The 26,852-nt window shown below is 32.9% G+C and overlaps 1 protein-coding gene across 19 annotated transcripts in view; it reads right to left on the reverse strand.

Annotated features, from left to right (window-relative positions):
• LOC144324186 (uncharacterized) overlaps positions 1 to 26,852 on the reverse strand; it is a 364,643-nt gene that overhangs the window by 14,861 nt on the left and 322,930 nt on the right. The window lies entirely within an intron of this gene.

Here is a 26,852-nt window from a genome sequence, read left to right on the forward strand (position 1 = left end):
AGTATAACTAGAATTCCTATACCAGAGAAATTCCTTTTTAAACGCTGGGTATCATTTTCTCTTGAGCATCATTCACATAGCATCCAGGCTTGGTACTGTGCAAATATTTGTTTTATAAAGTTGCCAAAATTTTCAGAGCATTTTAGTGGATTTTAAATTAATTTTTAAAAATAAATTTGCTTTTTTTTTTTTTAAATTGCTTTTGTACTCAAGAAAGCCTCAGTAGTTTATCTCAAGAAGCCTTAACTGTGTATTAGTTACTACTCATTTTAGTGTAGGAATTCTTTTTTCTTCTGGCTAGTTGATCATTAATGATGTTAGCAGTTGAATAATGTGTATAGAGCATCACAGAAATCTAGAAAAATTATATGCATGTTTAATGCTTAATGTGTGTTACTCATATGGAAATACTTGTTTACTGCAGTTAAGAGGTGACTATTTATCAAAGAAGTCACTCTTGGCCTTGGTACTTGCCCCTTTCTCCTATCTCCCACCCTCCCACATATTAACCCCAAAGGGGATACTACTCTCCACCGTTCTTTGGTTTCAGGATTTATATTTATATAATTTTCTTTTCATGAAAATGTAATCTTCCCTGTAAATCACCACAAGGCCTTCAGTATTAAAAGATCTGAAGAACAAAATCTGTACTGATAGGTGGTCTTTTATTTGGGTATAATGTGTCACCCACGGTTTACTTTTGGTTGTTCTGATTGGGAAAGTCTGTTTGGCCTTTCATTCCGTCTACATGGAATAGAATGAGCTAATTGACCTGTGTTCCAGTTTTGTTCAGTGAAGTATGTCAGAAGAGAGTTTCTGTTCTCACTCAGTGTGTGGAGGACTGCTTTTCATAACCCTTTAAACTGAGAAAGATCTCAAAGAAATTTTCAAAACAGACACAAAATTGTCTTTAGTGCCCTATAATTAGAGTGGAATTTTTAAGCTAATACTTGAATTCTAACTTATTATAACTTCAACTGAAAACCAAAATAAATGATTCCTCAAATACTTCCGTGGTTTCTGGTATGACACTGGTTATTATGAGGAAGCAGAAATGATTAAGACATGGGACTGTTCTCAAGAAGCTTATGTTCTAGATATCCAGAGGAGATAATTTCATAAGTAATGATATTTCAAAGCAGCGTTTGAAACCTGCTGTCACAGGGACAAATCATTTCAACAAAATTTAGAGAAGGTTGTGATCATTTTCAGCTCATTGTGGATATGGCTTGGGGAAGTGATGGAAAACTTCAAGTATGGTAGGCTTTGCTTTAGATATATTAGTAGAGACAGGATGCATTTTCAAGGACCACAGCTGCTCCTATTGAAGGCAGTAATTTCCTCAGGCAGATCTTCATTGACTTATATGGAATCTACTTAGTCTTTTGTTTGTTGAACTGTTGAACACATTTGACTTCAGGGGCTTTCTAGCCAGACTTAGGCTTCATTGTGAGAATTTTTGTTTTAGACCAGTAATATATGATGGTTTTTTGTTTTTTTTTTTTCTACAGAGAGTAACAAATTCCAGCAACTCCACAACCACTTCATTTTCATGTGTGTCGGAGTGAATAGGGGGTTCACGTATTTAGAGGGTGAGAGGTGGGGAATTAGAGAACTACACAAACGTGTCAGGTTTGGGAGGTGGAACTCTCAAGATGTTTTTATCAGCCTGAGCAGCAGTATGCCCCTCCAAAGTGGAATCATCTACAGAACAACAGATAAAAGCTTTCTGTTTCCAAGAAAAATAAGATTGGCCATTCTTCTATTCTATGCTACATAACTTTATTTTTTTTAATTTTTATTTATTTATTTATTTATTTATTTATTTTTTTTTATGCTACATAACTTTAAAGTGGGAAATAGGGATATGCTGAGTTGACATATAAGCTGGGAAGAAAAGATGTAGCATAAATGCTGTGGGGATCCAGAGGAGACATTGTTGGATCCTAGATGGTTCTATGATTAGTTTTAAAAAAGAGCTTTAAAATTCTTGTAGATTTAGGGCTGCCTGAGTGGCTGAGTGGTTTAACGCCGCCTTCAGCCCAGGGCGTGATCTTGGAGACCCGGGATCAAGTCCCACGTCGGGCTCCCTACATGGAGCCTGTGTCTCTGCCTCTCTCTCTCTCTTCCTCTCTCTCTCTTTCTGTGTCTCTCATGAATAAATAAATAAAATCTTTTTTAAAAAATTAAAATAAAATAAAATTATTGTAGATTTACAGAAAATTTGCAAACACTGTTCATGGCATTCATATATACCCTTCATCCAGCTTCTCCAAATGTTAACACCTTACATAACCAAGTACAAATATTATGATCAGGATATTAATGTTGATATAATATTATTAACTAAACTAAAGACCTTGCTAGCTGCTCACCAGTAGTTTTAGTCCATAATGTCATTTTTCTGTACTAGAATGCGATCTAAAATCTGCATTGCATGGAATTGTTGTGTCCTTTTAGTCTCTTCTTTTTTTTTTTTCATTTTTCATTTTTTATTTTATTTTTATTTTATTTTATTTTATTTCATTTCATTTTATTTTATTATTTTATTTTATTTTATTTCATTTCATTTTATTTTATTATTTTATTTTATTTTATTTTATTTTATTTTATTTTATTTTATTTTATTTTATTTTTAGTCTTTTCTGATCCATTATGGTTCTTCAGTCTTCCCTTATTTTTCATGACATTTTTATGAGTATTACTTAATTATTTTGTAGAATAATTTGGGATTATTATTCAATTTGGCATTGTCTAATGTTTTCTCATGGTTAAATTGAGGTTATACATTTTTGGTGAGAATACCACAGAAATGATATAGCATCTTCCTCAGTAGGTAATTTTAGGGAGTATGTAATGTTGCTATGTGTTATTATTGATGATATTAATCATAAGCACTTGAATAGGATGTTGTCTGCCAGTTTTCTCCATTGTAAGGGTACTGTTATTCTCTTTGTAACTGATTAATATTTGAGGGATATACTTTGAAGCTCCCTCTCCTTCTGCCCCTCCCCCCACACAAGTGCCCATGCTGTCTCTTCCTCTCTCTGTTTCTCTCTAAAATAAAATAAATCAATCTTTAAAAAAGAAAAAAAAAAGAATTTTTGGTGAGGATGTTAGTCAAGGGAATCTTTGTACATTGTTGATGAGGATGTAAATTGAGGCAGCCACTATGGAAAACAGTATGGAGATTCCCCCAAAAATGAAAAGTAGAACTACCATATGATCTTGCAATCTCACTTTTGGGTATATATCCAAAAGAATTGAAATCGAGATCTCAAAGAGATATCTGCTTTCCCATGTTTATTGAAGCATTATCCTCAATAGCCAAGATATAAAAACAAATGAAATCGATCCATCAACAGATGAATGGATAAAGAAAATGTGGTATACACATACAGTGGAATTTTATTCAGACTTGAAAAAAGAAGGAAATTTTGCCTTTTGTGATAACACAGAAGGACTGGGAAGACATTATGCTATGTGAAATAAGTCAGACACAGGAAGACAAATACTGCATGATTCCTGTTTTATGAGAAATCTAAAATAGTCAAACTCATGGAAGCAGAGAGCAGAGCGGGTACATGTTGGTCTAACTTTCATGCATTATTTATATTTACCCTTTAAATGATTCAGCTCTAAATCTTCATCTGAGGGGTGCCTGGGTGGCTCAGCAGTTGAGTGTCTGCCTTTGGTCTGGGAATCGAGTCCCACATCGGGCTTCCTGTGAGGAGCCTGCTTCTCCCTCCACTATGTCTCTGCCTCTCTCTGTATGTCTCTCAAGAATAAATAAATAAAATCTTTTAAAAAACTGAATCTTTATCTGAATTAAAATTTTTAAAAATTTTCTGATTTCTGAAAAAATCTTCTGTAATTATGGAATAATTACATAGGAAATAGAGTATGATAAAAATATCCCCTAATTTTCTGATATCCTCTCAGAGAATATGATTTAGTTTCATGGACAAATTACTCTACTACTGCCTTACCTTGCTCACAAGTATATGGGGTTAGACCTCTAAAGGGAAAGACTTGCATCTCCAGTATATAATGTGTGTGAATCCATACCAAGTAATTCTAAGCAATTAAAATGAAAAACGACTATAGAATGTCCTGTAGATATTTGCACCCAAGTCTTCCTTCATTTCCTTTGGAATTCTCTGAAACTAGCTGTGTTGCTTCTCTACTTCTGTCAAATGTTGTTGTCAAAGTGATACACTTCAAGGGTTTATCTCCTTCAGTTTATTTTAGAGGTAGTGAATAAAATCAGTGAGTTCCAACTTGTCAATTAGTATCATCTAGGGAGATTTAAAAAATACTGACTTAGAGGACTTTTTTTTGTACAGCTACAGAGCTATTTAATGCCCGATATTTTCTCTCCAAATCACGAAAAAGCAAGTAGTACTTTGATCATATGATAAATCCTGTGTGCTCAGATATTAATCAGTCACACAGCAAATATACCTGGACAGACACATATTTTAAACGGTTGTGTTTCTTACACACATGCACACACCCCATATGTATTAAAATTTAGTACATAAGTGGGAAAATTTGTTTTTATGATTACTCAAATTCCCATTTTGTAAGAAGGAAACTTTGGGGGGCTGTAAAGAAGAATAGAGTTCACTTCTTTCTAGTCCATTTTGTTTTTGACATAAGATATATATTTAGTGATCTGCAAATTTTAAGTGTACAACACACTGAGTTTTGACAAGTAGCACCTATGTAACTCACACCCTTATGAAGATGGAGAGAGAACATTTTATTACCATAAACAGTTCCCTCCCCCTGAGGCTGCCATTGTTATGAATTTCTTTCACCACAGATTATATTTTCCAGTTTCAGAATTTCATTAGAAAGGGAATCATATAGTATACTCTTTTTATGTCTGTCTGCTTTTGTCCAGGATAAATTTTATATTTGTCTCTTGTGGCAATTATCACCAGTTCTTCCCTTTTTATTTTTTGATGGTATTCTATTTTAAGAATATAGTTTTTTTATATCCACTTTCTGGTTGATGGATATTTGAGTTATATCCAATTTGGGGCTAGTATGAATAATGTCTTCTTGGACATTCCTATATAAGTTAGCTTATTAGTTTGCTTTTGTTGAGACTTAATTTTCATTATTCTTGAGAGTAGAATTTGAGGTTCTATTTTAGTATATGTTTAAGATGACAAGAAACTGCCAAACTTCTTATCTGAGTGTTTTATTATTTTTACATTCTTGCCATCATTGTATCAAAGTTTCAATTACTGCACATTTTTGCCAGCATATGGAATTGACAGTCATTTTTAGTTTAGCTTTTCTTTTTGGTGTGTGATGGTATCACACTGTGGTTTAATTTGCATTTCTCTGATAACTAAATATATCATGAATCTTTATGTGCTTCTTGGCTATTCATACAACTTCTTTTGAATTGTCTATTTAATTCTTTGCCCATTTTTATGTATTTTTTAAATTGTTCATTGTAAGGGTACTTTATATATTCTTGATTCAAGTTGTTTCTCATATATTTTTTTTCTAAATGCTTTCTCCCCGTTGGTCCATTTATATTCTTATTTTTTTCTTTAGATCATGTAAAAGTGCAAAATTATTCACAATCATATAACAGAACTCTACTTGAGTGCTCTGAAACAAAAGGAGTCGGTTTTGGGGATACATTGTAAGAATATAGCCATATATTACAAAATAAAATAGGGGAGCTACTGTCAGGTCTGAGGAAAGAACTAGAACAATAAACTTTATCTCAAATGGCAATCTTCCCTGTTTCTGCTATCAATTCTCTTTTTCTGCCTTCCTTTTCCACTCTTATGGACCATTGTGATTATCTGGTCACAGTGAGATATTCTAAGGTAACATTTTTATCTAAAGGTTAACTGCTTCACCCTTAGTTCTACCTGCAAACCTAATTCTCTTCTGTCAACAACATATTCACAGGTTCCAGAGATTAAAGTGTGGACGTCTTTGGGTAAGCCATTATTCTACATACCAAAAGTAAAATTCTCTTCTTTGTGACAAGAGTGCTAATAATTAAATGCCTCAAAGTATGCAGTTGATGATAATAATAATAATCTTAATGGATTTAGATATTGCCTTTAGACCAGGAAGAGAAATTTTATACACACACACACACACACACACACACACACACACGAAACTCAAATGGATAATCGATTCTGGAAGAGTTTGGGTTAAGCTTCATGGCACTTTTGCAATGTTATTCTGAAATTAATCATGTTTATATCTCATAATACCTACTGGTTATAAGAATATTTAGCAACAAGTGGTAGAAAACAGAAATAACTGCTTTAAGCAAGATACAAGTTTACTTTTTTGTCTTCAAAACCTTGACCATCTATGGCTGGGTAGATCTTCACAAGTAACAGGAACCCTGACTTCTTTAACATACTTACTGAATCATTTTTAAAACATTACATGTTTATATTCTTTTGTTTTAATTTTTTTGCCTTTTAAACTTGCCCTATGTAAACAGATATCAGCTAAATTTAAAAAAAATCTATTTATAATTTATGCTTTTTAATGATAGTTTCAACTCAAATGTACTTCTTTTGATCAATAATATACTTTAAATTATTTTTGCCATCTTAGTATGGGTTTTTGTTTTCTTTTTAATATTGATAAAGCTTTTTCTTTGTTGTTGGTGGTGGTGGAGTTTTTTTTTTTTTTTTTTTTTTTTTGTCCTTTCTTTTAAAAATAATGTCTTTGATGCTTTTGTTCTTTGTTTCATTTTTATTTTCCATAGGTTTATAAGTTTAGTCTAATTCTTAATATGTCTTCCTCTTGCTCATCTTCCTGCTTCTCCCCCCCTTACCTCCTTTTCTCCTTCTTTGGGATTTCTTTACATTTTTATTCACAAAGGCATTAAGTTTTTTCACCCTAACAAATATATTGGGTAGGCCTATCTTTGGGAGGAGTCAAAAATTTTAGCATAGTTACACTTTCCTCTGTAATATTCCATCTCCCAACTGTTGTCATTGTTTCAACTTTATTTGTGTTATTACCCTACTATTTCTAAGGTTATTTAACTTTGTTTTACATTTTTTTCTGGGTACTCTGTACCCCAGGAAGTTTCCACTGATTTTACAGCTCACTATTTTGCTTCTCAGGTCTCTCCAAGTCACCTCGGTAGTAAATCTACTAAACTATTCCTTGTTTAATAGCCGTCAACTCTGTGTCATAACTTTTTATTCTTTTTTGGTTGCTTTCACTTTGTTTCTCTGTAGAAGACATTAAATTGATCATTTTAAAGTTTTCAGGTTCCACATTTTTCTAGGTCCTGAATTATAACTCTTTATTTTGCTCAGTTTGTGTTATTCTTTCATTATTTTGGTTTCCTTAATACTTTGTAATTCTTGGTTGCAAGGTCATCTTCAGGCAGATATTCCTTTATTACCAACCCAAGGAATACATAATTGTCGTAAAGATGCTGAGCATTGGCTTTTTATTATACAAGCCTCCTAAGATAGGCTCCACATGATTCATATACTATTAGATTCTGACTCCATGTGGTTAATTATTTTCTGGATTTATTTCATCAAATACATTGTATAATTCTAAATCTGCTTTGTGTATAAGAGATCCTGCTTGAGTTCCTAGTCAACAAAAACTCATTCTTCTTTCAAATTGTATTATAATATACTATATTATAATGTTATAGTTTGCCTTAATACACGCTTTATAAGCATCCTTAAAATAAATTACAGATTCTATTACATTGAAAAGCTCCATTCCACCAGCCCTTTTATTACCTGACCTAGCCCAGAATATCTAGTATAGGTATTACTTCATTTCTAGTCAATGGAAAATGTTCTTTCTCTCTCTTTTTTAAAAATTATGATAATTTTGGTTTGGTAATACTTGTTCTTTCACTTATATGTATTTAGAATGACATCATGGAAGATTTGAACAGTTTTGATGTTTGCAAAATTGATCAGGAAGTCTTTTTGCTATAATTTTAGAGCGCTTGTTTTTCTGTATTTTAAGTTTTACCTATTTCTTCCATTGATTTCAGATTGTTCTTAAAACTTCCTCTGTGATCACTGTGGCTAACTCAAGAGCTTCCTAATTTTGATTAATTTTAATTTATTCATAGTTAGAAAGCTTGGCAAGCTTTATAAAATTATTACTGTAACGGTAAAAAATATTGAATTAAATATCACATGCTTCTTTGGTGAATAGTCAAATCAAGTATTTTGTTAAATCAAGTCAAATCAGAAAATATATAAACATCTCTTTCTGTTTTTATGGGCCTCTCCCATTAAAACTGATGCTCCACACTGCTGAGTTTGCAGGATAAGTGACCTTCAGATAAATGACATGTTACTGCTTTATTTTCTTTTCACAGGACACTTGAGACATGATTACCATGAATGAAAGGTCAGTGTATTTTCTACTGTAGAAAGAAAATGATGGCATCTTTCCATTTTAGTTTTTATTTCAGTTACATAAAATTAGGTTTGTTTTCAAGCCCTGTATTTATATTATTTATATATTTACATTTACATTTATATTAAAACAATAAAATTTATCTTATTTCCAGCACTAAATTGTAGCTAACTTCACATAAAATATAAGCTGACTGAAATTCTCCTAAGCTAACTCAAATATTGGCTGAGATGATAATGTGTCCTCATTTGTTCAGTACAAATTCAATCATAATGTGGCAATTTTGCCATTATAAAGCTATTTGCAAAGGTATTCAATGACTAGAGGAATATTTAAGGACTGGCTCAAGCACTTCATTTTAGTCACCTTTTTACTGAATCGACCTCAAATGATATGAGGACCTTGAGGCCTGGTGATGAATGCTTAAGTGAGAACAATTGAGTACTTTTGGTCCTTAAAGTGAGGAAACATTACCACTTAGTGGCATATATTTAAATCAGTAAAAGAATAGAAATGAAAAATAACTATATTCTACTTTTTTTTGCCATTTGTGAGCAATAATAGCCAACTATTATTGCATTACTTTGTCTTAATTTGCTTAGGGTCCTTTTACAATTATAAATTAATATGATAGAAGTTGGGCACTGGAAGTGAATAGCTTGCCTGGTTAAAATAATACACAGAATGTGTTGTTTAACAGAGAAGATAATATGGAAGGGGAACTTCCAGACTGGAAAAACTTGTTTTGCAGGCTCTGAGGGAGAAACTTTCCCATGCTTTTTTCCTTGCTTCTGGTGGTTACACAGAGCTCCATTCTTGGAGCTCCTTGGCTTGTAGGCTCATCACTCATCTCTGCCTCCATCTGCATGTCACTTTCTTCTCTCTGTCTCCATGTGTCCTTTCTATCTCTTATAAGTAAGAACATTATCATTGGGTTTTGGGCTGACTTTAATCCAGTATGATTTCTTATCTCGATTTTTACCATGATTATATCTACAAAAAAACCATTTCCAAATACATTCACATTCTGAGGTTCCTGGTTGGTATGGATTTCAGGGGTGACACTATAAAATCCACTTGAGATTCATTCATTGCTATTATCATCAAAATCCAACAGTATTGTGTGTGCATGTGTGTTTATCTAGCCATGCTGTTTTAGCCCAACTGCCTCCTTGGCCGTAATTGATTGGCTCAATTTGAGAGCCCAACTAGTATTTATCAATAAGCGGCCCTCTTGTAGGAATTTCAAGTTCAATCAAGAACCCTCACTATATTGTGAATGAAGGAATATAAGTAAAACTATGAATAATCCCTATCTACCATGTGGACTAAGATAAAGGAAAGTTGGTACACACAGATGGAAGAATGAAGCCAAGAATTAGAAGAGGGAAAATCAAGAGAGGAAAGAATTACTATTCTGTATAAAGTGTATTACTCTAATTCTTTCCCCAAGCCTGATAATATCTCTTCTCTTTTTAAAAGAGTTTATAACAATCAACCACCGAAACCCACCATCTTTTGTTACAGAGAGCTCAAATGGGGTTCTCTTTTATGATTTTGAATAAGTCTGAACTTTTACAGCATTTTTTCATAGACATGGGCAACCATCACATAAGAGAAGCTATGCTATGGCCAGGTAGGGAAAAAATCAAGCTGAGTATAACTTAAAGGAAGTTTAAACAAACTGAGAACAAAGTCTGGTTCACTTAGACACATGGCATTGTATTCAAGAATTCTTCTTTGCTTGGTGTTTGGGAGGTTCATGGGTAAGCAGAAGAGGAACATAAAATATCTGGAATACCAGTATAGCTATCAGAAGGAATTAGAAAGGCTAAGAAGGAAGGCATTTCGGAACAGTTTGGTGAAGCATCAGGCAGACAGGCTTAACATCTGAAGGCAACTCAGCAAGTCTTCCATCGTAGTAGTTCCCAAAAGCAGCTACTTAAAAATCTGGATCTCTATTTGACAGAAGACTGCTTTCCTTTTAATAGTATCCCAATCTTCATTGTCGTACGTGGAAATATCCTTGTCATTTTTTGTAAGATGGGAGTTCATTCTTTGAAACTTACACCCACAGACAGCTAGCAGAGCTCTGGAGAAATTAATAGTTCTCATTGGATGTAAAATTTAAAGAACATAGAAATATTAAAACAGATATTATGAAAATTATGTTGAACCTAATTTGAATATTTGTTAATATTTTAAGCCCCCTAAAATTTGTAGTATCTAATAACATTATTATAAGTCCATAATTTAATAATCAGCTAACTCAAAGATTCAATTTAAATCATAAAACCATTAGTAAGCACCACATATATGCTAGCTGCTCTGCAAGGTGCAAAGCCTATAGGATATAGTAAAGATAAAATTAGAAATCTTAGGGAACTTTGCAATAGACAAATTATGGAACACACAAAATCTGTGATTCAAAAATAACAATTAGGATTTTATGAACAATTAGTATTTGATAAATATTCTATGAATTTATATTGTAATTTAGTCACCAAGACATTTCTAAGAAGAAAATTATTTATATAAGTTTTTAATTTTAGTTCTAGAATAGTTAACATACAGTGTTATGTTAGTTTCAGGTGTACAATATAGTGACTCAGCAATTGTGTACATTACTCAGTGCTCACCATGATAAATGTACTCTTAATCCTTATCACCTCTTTGAAGTGATATTTTATTCCCCTTTTACTGAAAAGAAAACTAAGACATTGAGAAGTTAAGGAATCTTCGCTATAACAAAATTGGGAAGCCATGGAAAAATGAACCCAGCAACTATTTCTTCCACCCTGAGAATATAACAGCTTTAATGATCTCATATATCTGATAAGGGGTACTGGAATGCTCAGCTAACTCTGGCTGTGAGCGAGATAAGAATTCCCAGAGAAGGTAGCATTCCAATTCAGTCTTTTTTTTTAACAGCTTTATTCAAATATAATTGATAAACAAAACCCTACATATTTATCGTATACAATTTGATGAGTTTGAACATATATGTATACCCATGAAACCATCCCGATTTAGTCTTCAAGGAAGGAATTTATCAAGATTAAAAACTTGAATGAGAGTATTTTGGAGGAAATGGCAAATGCTAAGGCACAAATAAGTGGGAAAAACAAAGAAAAAAAGTGAACAAAAACTGGCATATTTTGAATAAGAAGAAAATGAGGAAGAAGATTTAAGCCAGCTAAAGAGACCAATATGCACGGATATTGAATACCAATAAAAGACAGGACATATTTTCAAATTTTTTCCATGCATTTGTATTCCAATTGCATTCATAACATTTCAATATTTTATTTAATTATTTTTCTTTTAGTTTCAGTTTACTTTTTACTTTTGGTTTAGCAATTCTGCTTCAACAGTTAGCTATGAAATAAACCCAAAAGATAATGCATCAGTTCAACACACCTGTTTTTTTTTTTTATTGGCAGTCCTTAGCAGAATGTGTTTTTAAGTTAAAAAAATATATTTAGCATTTGTATTCTAAGTACATATATTATAATTGAAGTGCACTATGCATCATCATTTTATAGTACAAGCACTCTTCACAAAGCACACCCATTTAAATTGCATCCAAATGATGAAATAGAGCATTCCTAACATTCCCAGAAGTCCCTTTGAGCCCTCCTCAGTCTCAGCAACCCTTTCAAAAGGTAATGTTTTTCCTGACATCTTAAACTGTAGATTAGCTTTGCTTTTTTTTGCACCTTATATCATTGGAATCATACATTATATACTCATATACGGTTTCTTTTGCTCAACATTGTGTCTGTAAGATTAATTCATGCCATTGCTTATAGTATTGATCACTTTTAGCTTATGATAGTCCCTCATTTATCTCTTTGAGCACTTACATATATTTATTTTAAAATTTCTATCAAGCTGTTCCATAAAATTCATTTTATCATATAGGAGTACTTGTAATACTATTATTTAGATTTCTTTATGTGTTTGGGAAGTTTATGTTTCAGGATTATTTTGAGGGAGATGTTTTCTAGGTTTCTTCCTCTTTTTCTAAGAATGAGATGGTTGCAGGGGGCCCTTAACTTCCCCAGATCTTTAGGTCTCCAGTCCAAACCCAAGTCCTCTCATGATGTTTCAGCACGGTGCCTCAGCTATAAGATTGGTGGTTTTGATCTTACAAAAATGATTGTTTCATAGCTTTATGCAAATGCATGTGATTGCTAACATTTCTATTTTGGTTGCTGATTTTGGTCTAAGTTAATGGCATTGTTTTTCAGTCATGGGGACATCTTGTGAAATGAAACATTAACCGAAAATAGATTTTTTTAGTCAAGTAAAATTAAAACATAAATGATTCCTTGGTGCTATTTTGCTAAAGAAGATATACCAAGTAAATAGCACTTTTTGCTTTGAGTCATCCATGTTACTTTAGTGGGCAGAAAATAATTATTAGAAGAGATTTAAAAATACAGTCAGGACACAATACATTCTTGTATAGAGCCAAAAGTTTAAATACCAAATACTAAGTTGAACAGCTATTTGACCACCTGTAAGGTAAACCACATCAATTTTCCCCATCTCTGCAACTACAAATAATTATAACTATAGAGAAGCCCCCTTTCTGAATTCACAAAATATATGAGGCTCTGAAATGATATCAAGGCCCAGGGGAACTGACTCTCTTATTATTTAAAGATCATGAGACACCTGGGTGCTCAGTCAGTTAAGCATTCAACTCTTGATTTTGGCTCAGGTCATGATTTCAGAGTTGTGAGATCAAGCCCTGTGTCAGGCTCTGCACTGGGCTTGGAGCCTGCTTAAGATTCTCTCTTTCCCATTTCCTCTACCCGCCTCTCTCTCCCTCTTTAAAAAAAAAAAAAAAAATCAGAACTGAAATATTGTAGACAATGTGCCAGCCAGGTAGAGGATCTTCCTGACTCAGCAGGTCATTCTGCTGCTGACTTCTTCCGGAAGTTTAATGTAACACATGTGGTTGCTTAATAGATTGGAGCTGAAGTTAGGGTGGCCCCTGAATTATTAGAGTTCATTTGTTTGGCTCAGTTGCTTTTTTGACATGAATGCTCACTCACACCTCTCGTGTCCATATTAGCCAGTTTTCTCATTATTAGAGAATTTGTAATGAATGAGAATCACAGTAAGATTTCCCTAAGGGTCTAGGACTTTTTGTTATTATTTACATTATACTTCTAACACAGAAACTTATTTTACCCTCAAATTTCTTACTAGAACCCATTTGAGGGACTTGCAGATTTGTGTTTAGAAAGAGAATTTTGTGGGTTAGCAACCAGCCTCCGACACATAGGGTTTAGTCTCCATATTCTACCTGTGTCTAGTGACAAAAATGGTGTTTGCCACTGATCATTTTGAAAGATAAATACATTATACACTGGTAGCTGCTGTGGAAGACTGGAGAATTTCATATAGGTTTTGGATATGACTTTTTTAGCATGTGACATTAAATATGACATTCAAATATTCTAATGGACTCAAACACAAGGAGCAGAGTATAATAGAAGGAAGAAGAAAGCAAACCTCTTCGCGTAGTCAGATGTATGCATATAGCTACATAAGCAATTCAGATACAACACATCCAAAATCTTTTGTCTCAGATTTCCTTTTTCTCATGTTTCCCATTCCTAATGGAATTATCATGCACCATTCTTCAGGTAAAACATCAGAGCATTGTGAGTTGTTTCTCCTTCCTTTACCTCCTCCATAAACCACCTTTTCCTGTCCATTCTTATCTTGAAAGAGCTCTCAAGTTCTTTCTTCCCCCGCCATTCTCAATATTACTCTCTCAGATCAGAACCAAATCTTTCTAGGCAGGTAAGCATCTCAGCCTCCTAAGGCCCCTACCTGTTCCAGCCTCCCCCTTTTCTATCCTTCATCCACATTGTCATCAAAAATGTCTCTAAAACCTCAAAACCCACAGTTGAAATGTAAACCTTCTGGTTTCTCCATACCTACAGAATGCATACTTTTCTCTGCACTTGCATTATCTTTCACAGTTAGACCTGAGATGCCTCTTTCATCCACATTTCCTACATTCCTTAACAGCTCTGTCTGTTATGCCGTACCAAAGTAGTACATAATTTCTTGGATTTACTATAATCTTTAATATGTCTTTCCTCTTCTTGCATAGACCACCTATTCTTACCATCTCAGCAGACTAACAAGCTCCTGTTCATTAAAATTACTTAACATTTACCATTTTTTAGATACCTCTATTATAATACTAACTAGGCTTATTTTAGTTGTATGTTTATTTTTCTTTTTTTTATTTTATTTTTATTTTTTTTTAATTTTTATTTATTTATGATAGTCACAGAGAGAGAGAGAGGCAGAGACACAGGCAGAGGGAGAAGCAGGCTCCATGCACCGGGAGCCCGACGTGGGATTCGATCCCAGGTCTCCAGGATCGCGCCCTGAGCCAAAGGCAGGCGCCAAACCGCTGCGCCACCCAGGGATCCCTGTATGTTTATTTTTCTAATGCTCCCCCACTAGATTGGGAGCTTTTTAAGAACAGTCTTTTTCAAACCTTTATCCTCTCTTTGCTACAATCCTCAGGATTCTAGCAGAGTCTCTGGTAAATTATAGATATTAAGATATATTTATTTATTTATTTATTTATTTATTGATATTAAGATATATTTAAGTGAAAAAAACTAATGACTAAATTTAGGCATGTAGAAAGAGAAAGCAAAGATGGTGTAGAGTTTTCGTAGCAGTAGAATTTGAATGTTGAGTAGGATGACTGTTCAGGTGATTGTCAAGTGTTTCAGGGAAAACAATTTTAGGATATTTATGATTGCTTTTAATGTAAACATATATTATTTTTTTTAAAAAAAGTCTTCATATGTAATGAATGTATGCAACAAAAGTTCTTAGTGACTTTTCCTGACTCAGGCTTATACATTTGTAGGTATATAAACTAAGGAGATTCGAATGATTTTTTGCAACAGAAGATAAAGATGATTTTCTCATCTAACTCTATTATCATCTAAAAGTGTAGAACTTAGTTTCCTTCCTACATATGTACATTCTTGAGACCATCTCTTAGTTGCTTCCTGGTTTCTATATGATGGGTGGCTGCATTTACTTGTGCGTGACATGTTTATCTCGTTTAAAAGGCTTATAACATACTTTTTTGACCTTTGAGTGAAAATTGTTATATGTCCCTTGTCATTATCATGGAACATCCAGCTGTGAAAAACTTTTTAAATATAATCAAGCACTCTTACCTAGAACAAAATAATATACTTCTGTGTTGTGAATAAAGTTGTTTAGCTACCATAGCTTTTATCCTACTAAGTATGTACTTGTTGAACATTTTAGTTATATTAATCTATATATTAAGAAGTTCTCCTCATTCCTCTATGGTGACAGGCCAGTATCATGCTGAGTTATAATTATTTCAGAAAACCACACTGTACTGCTCCATGTATTTAACCAATAGCAATAACTTCATTGACCAATAAGAAATTATAAGAAGTACACAAGAGCATGTCATATCTTTTTCCTTTTATTTCTCTCATCCCTATCCCCTGCCTCTGGCAACCATCAGTCTATCTCTGTATCTAAGAACTTGTATCTTTTTTAGATTCTACATATAAGAGAGATTATATATTTATCTTTCTCTGTCTGATCTATTTCACTTAGCATAATGCCCTTGAGGTCTATGTATGTTGTCACAGATGGAAAGATTTCACTCTTTTTTATGGCTTTATAATATCTCATTGCATATGTATATCACAAATTCTTTATCCATTCATCCATTGGTAGACACTTAGGTTGTTTCCATATCTTGTCTATTGTAAATAATACTGCAGTGAACATGGGGGTCTATGTATCTTTTTGAGTTAACGTTTTCATTTTTTTTTTTCAGATAAATACCTAGAAATGGAATTGCTGGATCATATGGTAGTTCTATTTTTAAGTTTTTGAGGAGCCTCCATACCGCTTTTCATGGTGGCTGTACCAATTTACATTCCCACCAACAGCGCACAAGGGCTTTTTTTTCTCCACATTTTTGACAACACTGACTATTTCTTGTCTTTTTGACAGTAACCATTTTAACAGGGGTGAGGCGATAAGTCATTGTGGTTTTGATTTATTTCCCTGATCATTAATGATGATGAACATCTTTTCATGTACCTGTTCACCATCTGTATGTCTTCTTTGGAAAAACATCGATTCATATCTTCTGCTCATCTTTTAATCAAATTATTTATTCTTTTGTTGTTGGATTGTTCGAGTTTTCTATATAATTTGGATATAAGCTCCTTATCAGATATATGGTGTGCAAATATTTTCTACCATTCAGTAGGTTGCCTTTCATTTTGTTGATGGTTTCCGTTGCTGTGTAGAAGCTTTTTAGTTTTATATAGTCCCACTATATTTATTTTTGCTTTATTGCTTTTGCTTTGAGTGTTACATTAAAAAAATCATTGCCAACACCTATGTCAGAGAGTTTACAGCCTATGTTTTTTTTTTTATAGGAATTTTATGGTTTCAGGTTTGACATTCAAGTCTTTACTAGATTTGGAGTTAGTTTTTGTGTATGCTGTAATATTGATCCAGTTTCTTTCTCTTGCATGTGGCTGTTTAGTTTTTCAAGCACCATTTATTGAAGAAACTGTGCTTTCTCCATTGTATACTCTTGGATCCTCTTGAAAATTAATTGATCATATATGCATGGGTTTATAGTTGGGCTCCCTGTTGTCTTCCATTGGTGTGTCTATTTTTATGCCATTATTATATAGTTTTAATTACTATAGCTTTGTATTATAATTTGAAGCCAGAGAGCATGATTAAATATTTTATATCTAAGACAACTCATGGTAAATTAATGCCACTCATTGGACAAGGTTACAGAGAAGACATTAAAAGGTAATTGTTGTCATTCCTCCACCTCTTAAGTTTGCTGTGTCTCTAAAGAATTCATGAATGAAATTGCTCAATAAATTAAGAGTTCTGTAAGTTTAAATAAACGTTCTCAACTATATTAGTTATTTCCCTTTGTGTTAGAAAAGACCTTGAGGTCAACAAGCTAAGCTGGGAAATGATAAGTTTCAGTATCATAATAAAAATAAAACATACCCCGCTCTATTCCTAACCTGTGTAATTAGCTCTGTAGTAGCACATAAATGTCTACATGATACTCATCTTTATCATTTTTTAAAATGCACCAAGAGGGTGATATTTCTAGAGTCTAGCCCTAAGCTATAGATCTCTTAATTTTATTCATCTCATAATGTGCTTTTTAACTAAATAAATCATCAAAATTAATGAGAAGCTTTATAATTTCCTGTTTATGAGCAGAATTCTCATTTTCAAAGTTAAATTCTCTAGCCATTTGATTTTTTTCTTGCTTAATTAGTGTCAAGAAATAAAGTGGTGGTAAGTTACAAATTTACACATGAATGCTTGGGATTTTCACCTTTTATTGCAATTTCAACTCATCTTTTATATATTTAGGCTTGAATTGTATTGGTATGCAGTATTTCTAGCTATGTGATTATATTCTCATGTTATTTGTGAGATGTGAGATGCATATTTGTCTTATCGGCCAGAATGTATACTCATCTATAGTCAAATTGTCTTTCCACTTCTTCAGATGAATATCATGTAACAGTAACATGTATGTATGTGCACACTTTATGTATGCTTCATGAAGCCTTAGTTATTGGTTTTTAATTTTAATTGGTTTTTAAATCTTTAACTGGAAAAAATTAAGTAGAAAAAATAAGTAGAAACCATTCAACTAAATGTTCACTGGATTTTCCCCAAACTAAAGAATCTGCACTTAGGAAATTAATCATTGAGAGGCTTGATGAAATGGGACAGGACATATAATCTGTTCAGACTGTCAAGAAAAGTGTATAGAAAGATTATCACAACGAAGTTATTTTCTTTTTTAGTTTCTGTGTTGCTGTAGAAGTCAGTCAGGGAGAAACACCATGTGCGCAGAAGGCGAATCCTTCCGTCTTAAGTTCATTTCACCTGTGCCATGGAGAAGAGGTCATAGTACCTTAATGGATACTCTTTCTACCTGTAGGCTAGCAGATGTAGGTAGGAAGAAAGGTAACTGCCATACAATTGATTTCTCCCATTTCCAACAGAGTTTAGAGCAACATTGAGCTTTTAGAGGACAGAATTGAGTGAATTCAAGATATATCAGGGTTTTTTTTAATATTTAACAATTTTTCTTGGTGGATTATTTCTTAATTAAATCAAAGTAGATAACAAAATGTAGAGGTATCTTTGAGATAGAATGAATTCACTATGTGAAAGATTCACTACATGAAATCTTCCCCATCATGACTACATTTTCTAAAATTAAAAGATAATTTTACAATTGTAGCAAAGTTTGAGACTCAAATAATTGCAAAAATATCATTTTAATAACTTTTTATAGATTTCAATTTCTAAAAGCAAAGCAGACTTAAACACCTAAATATTTTATAACTACTCAGATTATACTCCCTACAACAAACTGAGTTTGCTTTCTAATTTGAATTTTATACTTACTTTAAATTTACCTTAGCTTTTCATATTGCATTTTTATGTTCTCACAATCATTCTATCTTTTTGAAACAATTTTGCCTTTAACTACAGCAGTAATAAACAGTCTGACTCCCAGGGTTTTTTTTTTTTTGAACTGGTAACAGCTTTTAAACATTATCTTATTCCCTATTCCCCATTCTCCCTAGGAGCAAGCAGATTAGAAAGCCAGGGTAATCTCCTTTGGTATTGCAGTAAATTCAAACAACTTGTGTTAACTTTCACCCAGGTCTCATCCCGTAACTGCCATAAAAACCCAAGCCATTTTCAGATTAGCTTGGGAAATCTGCAGTGCTTGCCCCAGAAAACATTGTTTGTGAATAATACATCTTTTTCATACACTCTTGGTACATGTGTGACATCATCAGTATCGACATCTGAACCAAATTTTGGATAAGGGTCCATTCTGCTTCTTCAAGGCAATGCAAAACAATTAATTCATAGTATCAGATCCCTGTGTACCCAGTGCTAGGTTTGTGAAAATTATTCCTAAATGTTAGAAGATTCTTTTTTCTTATTATAGAGCATATAATTTTGGTCAAATATAAAATTAATTAATTAATTCAAACTTTAATGAGTGAGGAGGTGTTATATGTAGTTTGCAATTACACAGCTCTGAATATGAATATTTTAAAATTTTTATTTTATTATGGTAATAACATTTAACATGAGATCTACTGTTTTCACATATTTTCGAGTATGCAATACAGTATTGTTGACTCTAGATACCGTGTTTTACAGGAGCTCTCTAGAGCTCATTTATCTTGCTTAACTGAAATTTTATGTCCATGAATTAATAACTCCCCATTTCTCTGTCTGCCCCTAGCCTCTGGCAACCACCATTCCACTCTCTGATTCTGTGACTTTTACTGTTTTAGACAACTTACATGAGTAGAATTACACAGTGTGGTTTTTATGTTATTGCCTTATTTCACATAGCACAATGTCTCTGAGGTTCATCCATATTTGCATATTGCAGAATTTCCTTCTTTTTAAAGGCTGATTCATTTGTATTATATGTATATACCACATTTTTTAATCTGCTCTTCCGTTAGTGGGTATTTAGGATGTTTCCACTACATGGGTATTATGAATAGTGCTTAATATTGTTTAATATGGAGGTGCTTAATATCGCTTTGAGATCTTGATTTCAATTCTTTCAGATAAATGCCCAGAAGTAGGATTTGCTGGATTATATGATAGTTCTATTTTTAATTTTTTTGAGGGAATCTCATACTGTTTTCAATAGTGACTGCACCATTTTGCATTTCCACAAACATTATATAAGGATTTCATTTCTCCATATCCTTGCTCTTTGCCAACACTTGTCTTTAGTTTTTTTGATAATGCCCATCCTGACAGGCATGAAGTGTTAGTCTTATTGTAGTTTTGATTTGCATTTCCCTAATGATCAATGATGTTAGGCACATTTTAATATACCTATTAGCCATTTGTATGTCTTCTTTGGAGAAATGTCAATTCAAGTCTCATGTCTGGTTTTTAATTGGTATATTAGGGAGGTGGTTTTTTTTTATATTGCATTGTAGAAGTTTTATATATATTTTGGAGATTACCTTATCAGATATATGGTTAACAAATATTTTCTCCAATTCCACAGATTTCTTTTTCGCTGTTGATTTTTTCCTTTGTTCTGATTGTCCTTAGTTTGATGTAGTCCCATTTGTTTATTTTTGTTTCTATGCTTATAGTGTCATATCTATGAAATCATTGCCAAGTCCAATGTCATGAAGACTTTCCCTTATGTTTATTCTAGATTTTTATAGTTTCAGGTCTTTTGTTTAAGTTTTTAATCTATTTTGATTTAATTTTTGTTATGGTATGACATAAAGGCCCAATTTTATTTTTTTGCATGTTGATATCCATTTTTCTAGCACCATTTTTTGAAGAGACTATCCTTTCTTCATTGTGTATTTATGGCAATGAATATGAATATTTATTTACCTAGCTCTAGTTTTGGCTTTAGAAACTCTCAGCATTCTTATCTGTCAAAAGGAGATGATATCATACCCCTTAAGAGTTTCTGGGAGGATTGAGTGGCCTAATATAGGTACATCACCCAGGGCAAAATTGAACATATAGACAACACAAATGTAATTTTGCTTCCCCACTGTTCCCTGCTGGCTATAAAAGATGTGTAAGATATAATGCTTAAAATTTACTTAAGAGATAACACATACAGTCATAAAATGAATATCATAACAAGATTCATATATATACACATACGTATATATGTATATATATGAATATGTATATACATATATACGTATGTGTATATATATATCAAAATGTTCTAAACCTTTTATGCAACGTGGTGATGAGACTCAAACATGCACAGAATAATGATAGAACCAACCCTCTATCAAGTCAGCCAAACAAACAATTTCCCCAATACACCAAATCATTTATTAAGTGCAGTTGATATGCCAGACACTGAATTAAGTAGTTTCTATTCACTTTGCCGTTTAATCTTTACAACTTTTATGAATTGATAATGAGGAAAATGATGATAATCATAATGATAATATCATTCACTAATACATGTGCTAGGGAATTTTTTGAATATTTTACATATGTAATTGAATCCTCATGATACTCTTATGAAGTAGATGATGTTACTTTTCTCACTTTATAGATGAGGAAACTGAGACAGAGTCAAATTATTCTTCAAAGGTGACATAGATAGTAACTGCCAATGGAAGCAGGTTTGGGCCTATATTGGGTTAATTCTTATGCCTATCAACATGATTTCTAGACTCTGCTACAGGAAGACAATTCATAGATTTATTTGGTTCATTTCATAAATCACTTGAGGAATTCCAGCAAGTATTTCAATAAAATGAAACTAGAATCAGTACAAGACATATGTGAATAAAAGGTATAAATTGGTTATCATATGATTTATGTATGTGTTTGTGGGAAGGTTTGGTAGTCTTTATGGGGTGGGAAAATATGGCTGCTGCTGTGGTATCTGGACTCTGCTAAGGTCCTTCACCCTTGAAATTTCTCCCAGTGAAAGCAAAGCCTGTAAGGATTAAGTTGAAATTGTAAATTGCCTCAAAGGGATAAAACATCCACATTTAGAATAGAAATGCTTCATTTCAAACCTCTTCTGACAGCTATTGTTGGAAGCCTCAGGCAGGACTCAGGTTCCTGCTTTGGAGCAGGAAGGGAATCCCTTGAGGGGTAAAAAAGGGTGAGGACTAGTAAGGTCACTGAAACTCAAGGAAAATGTCACAGGCTTTACATTTGGTTGTTTTTAAACTTATATATCTGTTTTATTTTATGGATCATTTACAATTCTGTGCCTTTTTAAAACTAATAAAGGAGAAAATGTACCCTTTATTTAGCATGACTATATGCATATTTTATAATGTTTATTCACTGTAAAACAGTACTAAATTTCTTCAAGTTCTAAAAACCATTTCTTTTGAGACTTTTTATATTGATTTCTGTGGTCTCCTCTTCTTCCCATCTAAAAACAAACAGCATTATCTTCTACTTCCTTAACATTTTGTTGGAATATGGGCAGCCCGGGTGGCTCAGTGGTTTCGTGCCGCCTTCGGCCCAGGGCGTGATCCTAGAGTCCCGGGATTGAGTCCTGGGATCGAGTCCCGCGTTGGGCTCCTTGCATGGAGCCTGCTTTTTTCTCTCCTGCCTGTGTCTCTGCCTCTCTGTGTCTCTCATGAATAAATAAATAAGTAAAATCTTAAAAAATTTTTTTCGTTGGAATATACTGTTTTTCTTCATATCTCTATGATCTGTTGAAAATGACAAGAATGTTCTTTCTTTTTTCTTATTTTTTCTTCAAGGGTATAAGAAAAGTAGCTGTGGTTCTTAACTAATTAGTTGGAACAGTGACATTAATTCACTGGAAATGACAACTGCTGCATCAAAAATGATGCCGTTAATGGTAAAGGAGCTACACTGACCTTCTCCACCATATTCCCCATTCCAACATTGCCACACAAATCTAACCCTTTGTCCTAAATGCCCTTTGTTTCAGCTATGCCTACTGTAGTGCCAACACTGATTCTGTGCCTACTTTCTTAGTATTTTTCTCCCATTGGTCTTCAGCAAAAAGTTAAATAATAGAAAGTTTTGAAGCTTCAAGTTTTATTTAAATTCCAGTTAATTGAGAATAGTGCAATTTTAGTTTCAGAGTATAGAAATTCTTTTTATAAATGGAGATAATTTTAAGTCCTAAGATCTCATTACATGACAAATGAGTGCACCATTAGGAATTTAGAAACCCTAGCCTTATAAAGAGTCATAAAGATCATATTTCTTTGGCATATGCCCAATTATACAAAAATGAAGAGATAATTGGAAGAAAAGAACTGTTGATGTGTATCCAAAACTGTCCTGCTTGTGAAGGATGTAAAATAATTTTAAAATCTAGTTTTCAATAGTCAGTCCACTGTTATTTTATGTAAAATGACTTGTTTTTACTATAGGTGATTTTCATATGGTACATTTACCTTATCTCCATCCTTAAATTTGTACAACCTAATATATTCCTTTATATTGACACTACACTGTCATATAATTTTTATTCAGATTTTCCTTAAGCTTATTAATTATAGTGGATTCACTTTAATCTGAAGTAATTACCTGATTTTAGCTTTTAGAAAAATATGACATGTGGAAGATATATTTACTTTATTATAGTAACCCACTACCATATGTGACTTCTGGGTCAATTTGGCAGTTTATGATACATTTTTCCCACATGCACATTACTTTTTTGTCTTTTTATATGATGGAGAGGAGAGCACACAGATGTATATCTATTCGGAAAAATTCATAATCCACAGATTATAAGAGCATAATTGAAATTTAGACTGCCCATAGAATACAGATGCAGACTTCTTTTTCCAGTGATGACTAGATATAATATGTGTCAGCAAAAGTAAGATTATTCTAGGATTCTTTTCTAGAGGTAACTCTTGATAGTTTTTTTTTTTAATTCTCTGTTTCTTGTCTAGTTTTTAACTTATGTCTTCAATATCTCATTATTTAGTTTTTAAATAAGGCCTCCTCTACTAGTGAGTAGCTTTGCCTCCCTCAGAATTAAAGCTGGTCAGTTTGCCATTTTTATATTTTGGGATCATAGTAAGGCCTTTCAACTGAATTTCAGCCTTACTCTGGAATATTCAAAGCTCACTTTAAGAATTTGGGTAAAAACATTTTCACAGAATAATTCTGTAAATAGCGTTGCTGTGTGCTGTGTGATGTTAACATTCTAGAATATAAATTAGACTTCAGAGGACTCTCTTGAATATTTGGTAATGTGAATTTGCATTTTTCTTTCACAAAGATGGATAACCACATCAATATCATAAACCATCTGAGACATAATAACATTATTTAGCCAGAAGTGCCAATCTTTTTACATTTTACATATATTTTGCATCTCATTAGGAGACAGGTTTTAGTTGTAAGTTGTGACAACCATCATGTTTGTCTCCACGATATGTTAGGATTTCCAAAAAATAGTGCTTTAAAGCAGACTGATTATCATTTATTTTGATAAATGTACATAGATTAGAGACCAACTGAGAGCTACACATTTTAGATATAATGGCTGGATTTGCCTCTTGACAACACAGATTATGTTTGTCAAAGAAGACTAAACATTTTAATAAATTGATGCTTGAACCTCACTCTTTTCTAAAAGTGAAGAAAATTGAATTAATATTTGAGCTCCCAAATGGGCAAATGCTGATGGTAGTCTCTCCTGTTCAATCAGTACAGTATGTTGATAGGGTATAAGGTAACAGTTTTTGGTTCTTTTCAGAGAATGAAGGCACATCAGAATGGTTAAAGGACACAAATGGTCACAAGCCCAATTATTTCTTTACTGATGACAAATACTCAACAAAGACCATTTTGCATTTTAGGTCAAAACAGAACAGTAGACAAGGTTTTTGATGACCTTACTGGGAATCATTACCTACCAAGCATGTAACTTTTCATATGCTTACACTTCACTATAGACTCTGCATCTATATCTTCCCTAGAGCCCCAGGAACTCACTAGTTCCATATGTCACTAGCCTAAATGTTGTGTCACTTGAACTTTACTCCCTTCTTTTTCCAATTTCAGGTTTATTTATTCAGTATTTATGAACTCATTTGCTAATCTAGGAATATCTTTGAAAGAAAAACAACAATGAATGTGTAAATCTTTAAAGTATAATATAGGAAGGTAGAAATGATTAGTACCAATTGTGCAAGTGAGAAAACTGAGACTGGGGGAATTTAATAAGAACTTTCTCAAAATTACGAAGGGAAACACAAGCTTAAGTTGTTTATTTATCATCGTTAAGAAACAGATATTCCTTACACAACAGCATACTCAGAAAAACTTTCTTGTGACCCTGAAAAAGTTTTATAACCTGATCAGATCTTCAGTTTATGGCATTCATTATGCAATTTTGTTATACGATCAAATTTCAGACAACATACTAGAAGGCGAAAGGTACTTTAATTTCATACCAATATCTTATGAATTCTATAAAGAAAAACGATGCTGTGTTACTGAGGGTAATGTAAGACCATGAATAATAGATGAAGGTAACAGTTTTAGAGGATTGTGAATTCTTTGAAATCCCCTGCAACTCAAGAGAAAGCGTAAACTCTAAGACAATTGAATAAAATTAATTTATAGCATTCATATTTTAATAAAATAATGTTAGGTTTTCATGAGTTTCCATTGTGATTTGCTCATAAGGTCATCCAATTGGCACATGTTTGAAAAATAACAGGTTTTATTAATTAAATATATAAAATTGATGAATGAGCCATTGAACTATTGCTAAAGACTTTTCCTTGAAGGTATATGAACATACAATATACATTCACATTAATAGTGATATAATTTACTGTATAGCAAAGAATAACATAATGATTATATTGCTACTGTGGATGAATTGCAACTTACAAAACTCTTCTCAAGAACTTTAGTGGTATTAACATATTTCAGCTTTTATTCTCATGAACCAGTGTATGTTAATTCACTTTGGTGAATGGTACTTTCAGGAGTCCTGTTGAGAATTGACTAAGCTAATTTAGGCAGCCATAGTTACCTGGTTCTTCTTTGCAGGTATTAGTGGCCTCTCATGATTTGAGATAGAACACCTTGTCCACAATGTGAAAATGAAATTATGTCTCAGGCTGAGTTCTACCACACATATAAACATTTATTAGCAAAAAGGCACTAGATCATTTCTTATACATTTGCTAAATTTCCTACTCTATTTTTTTTAAAGATTTTGTTTATTTATTCGTGAGAGACACAGAGAGAGAGGCAGAGACACAGGCAGAGGGAGAAGCAGGCTCCATGCAGGCTCCATGCTGAGCCACTCTACTTTAGAGTTTTAAGCTATTGGAATTGCCTGCCATATTTGTATGCCATTCATACAACTAGGACATTCATTAAAGTGGATTCATACATAAAGGTATGCACATATACATATCCTATAATGTCTTTGCTTAAAATAAATTACAGATAACATAAAACACTCTGGGAAGAAGTCTTTTTTTTTTTTTAATGAGGAAAAGTTTTGGGTCTCCTTTTAAGTTTATATTACAGAAATTTCTCAGTTTCTGGAATGGGTATGGCAGCTTTCTCTAGTTTCCTGATATGCTACAGATTTTTTTCTACTTCATATATACATATAGAGATATATAGAATATAATATATATATATTTCTACTTTATATATATATATATATATTTACATATATATATATATATATATATTTAAAGTTACTCTGTCCCCAAGTTCCAGTTTCCTTAATATTTAAAGATAACCTTTTAGTAGTAGTGAGGATCTACTGTGTGTCTTTGTACTCACAT

Source organism: Canis aureus, chromosome 11 (assembly GCF_053574225.1).
Source record: "Canis aureus isolate CA01 chromosome 11, VMU_Caureus_v.1.0, whole genome shotgun sequence".
NCBI lineage: Eukaryota > Metazoa > Chordata > Mammalia > Carnivora > Canidae > Canis > Canis aureus.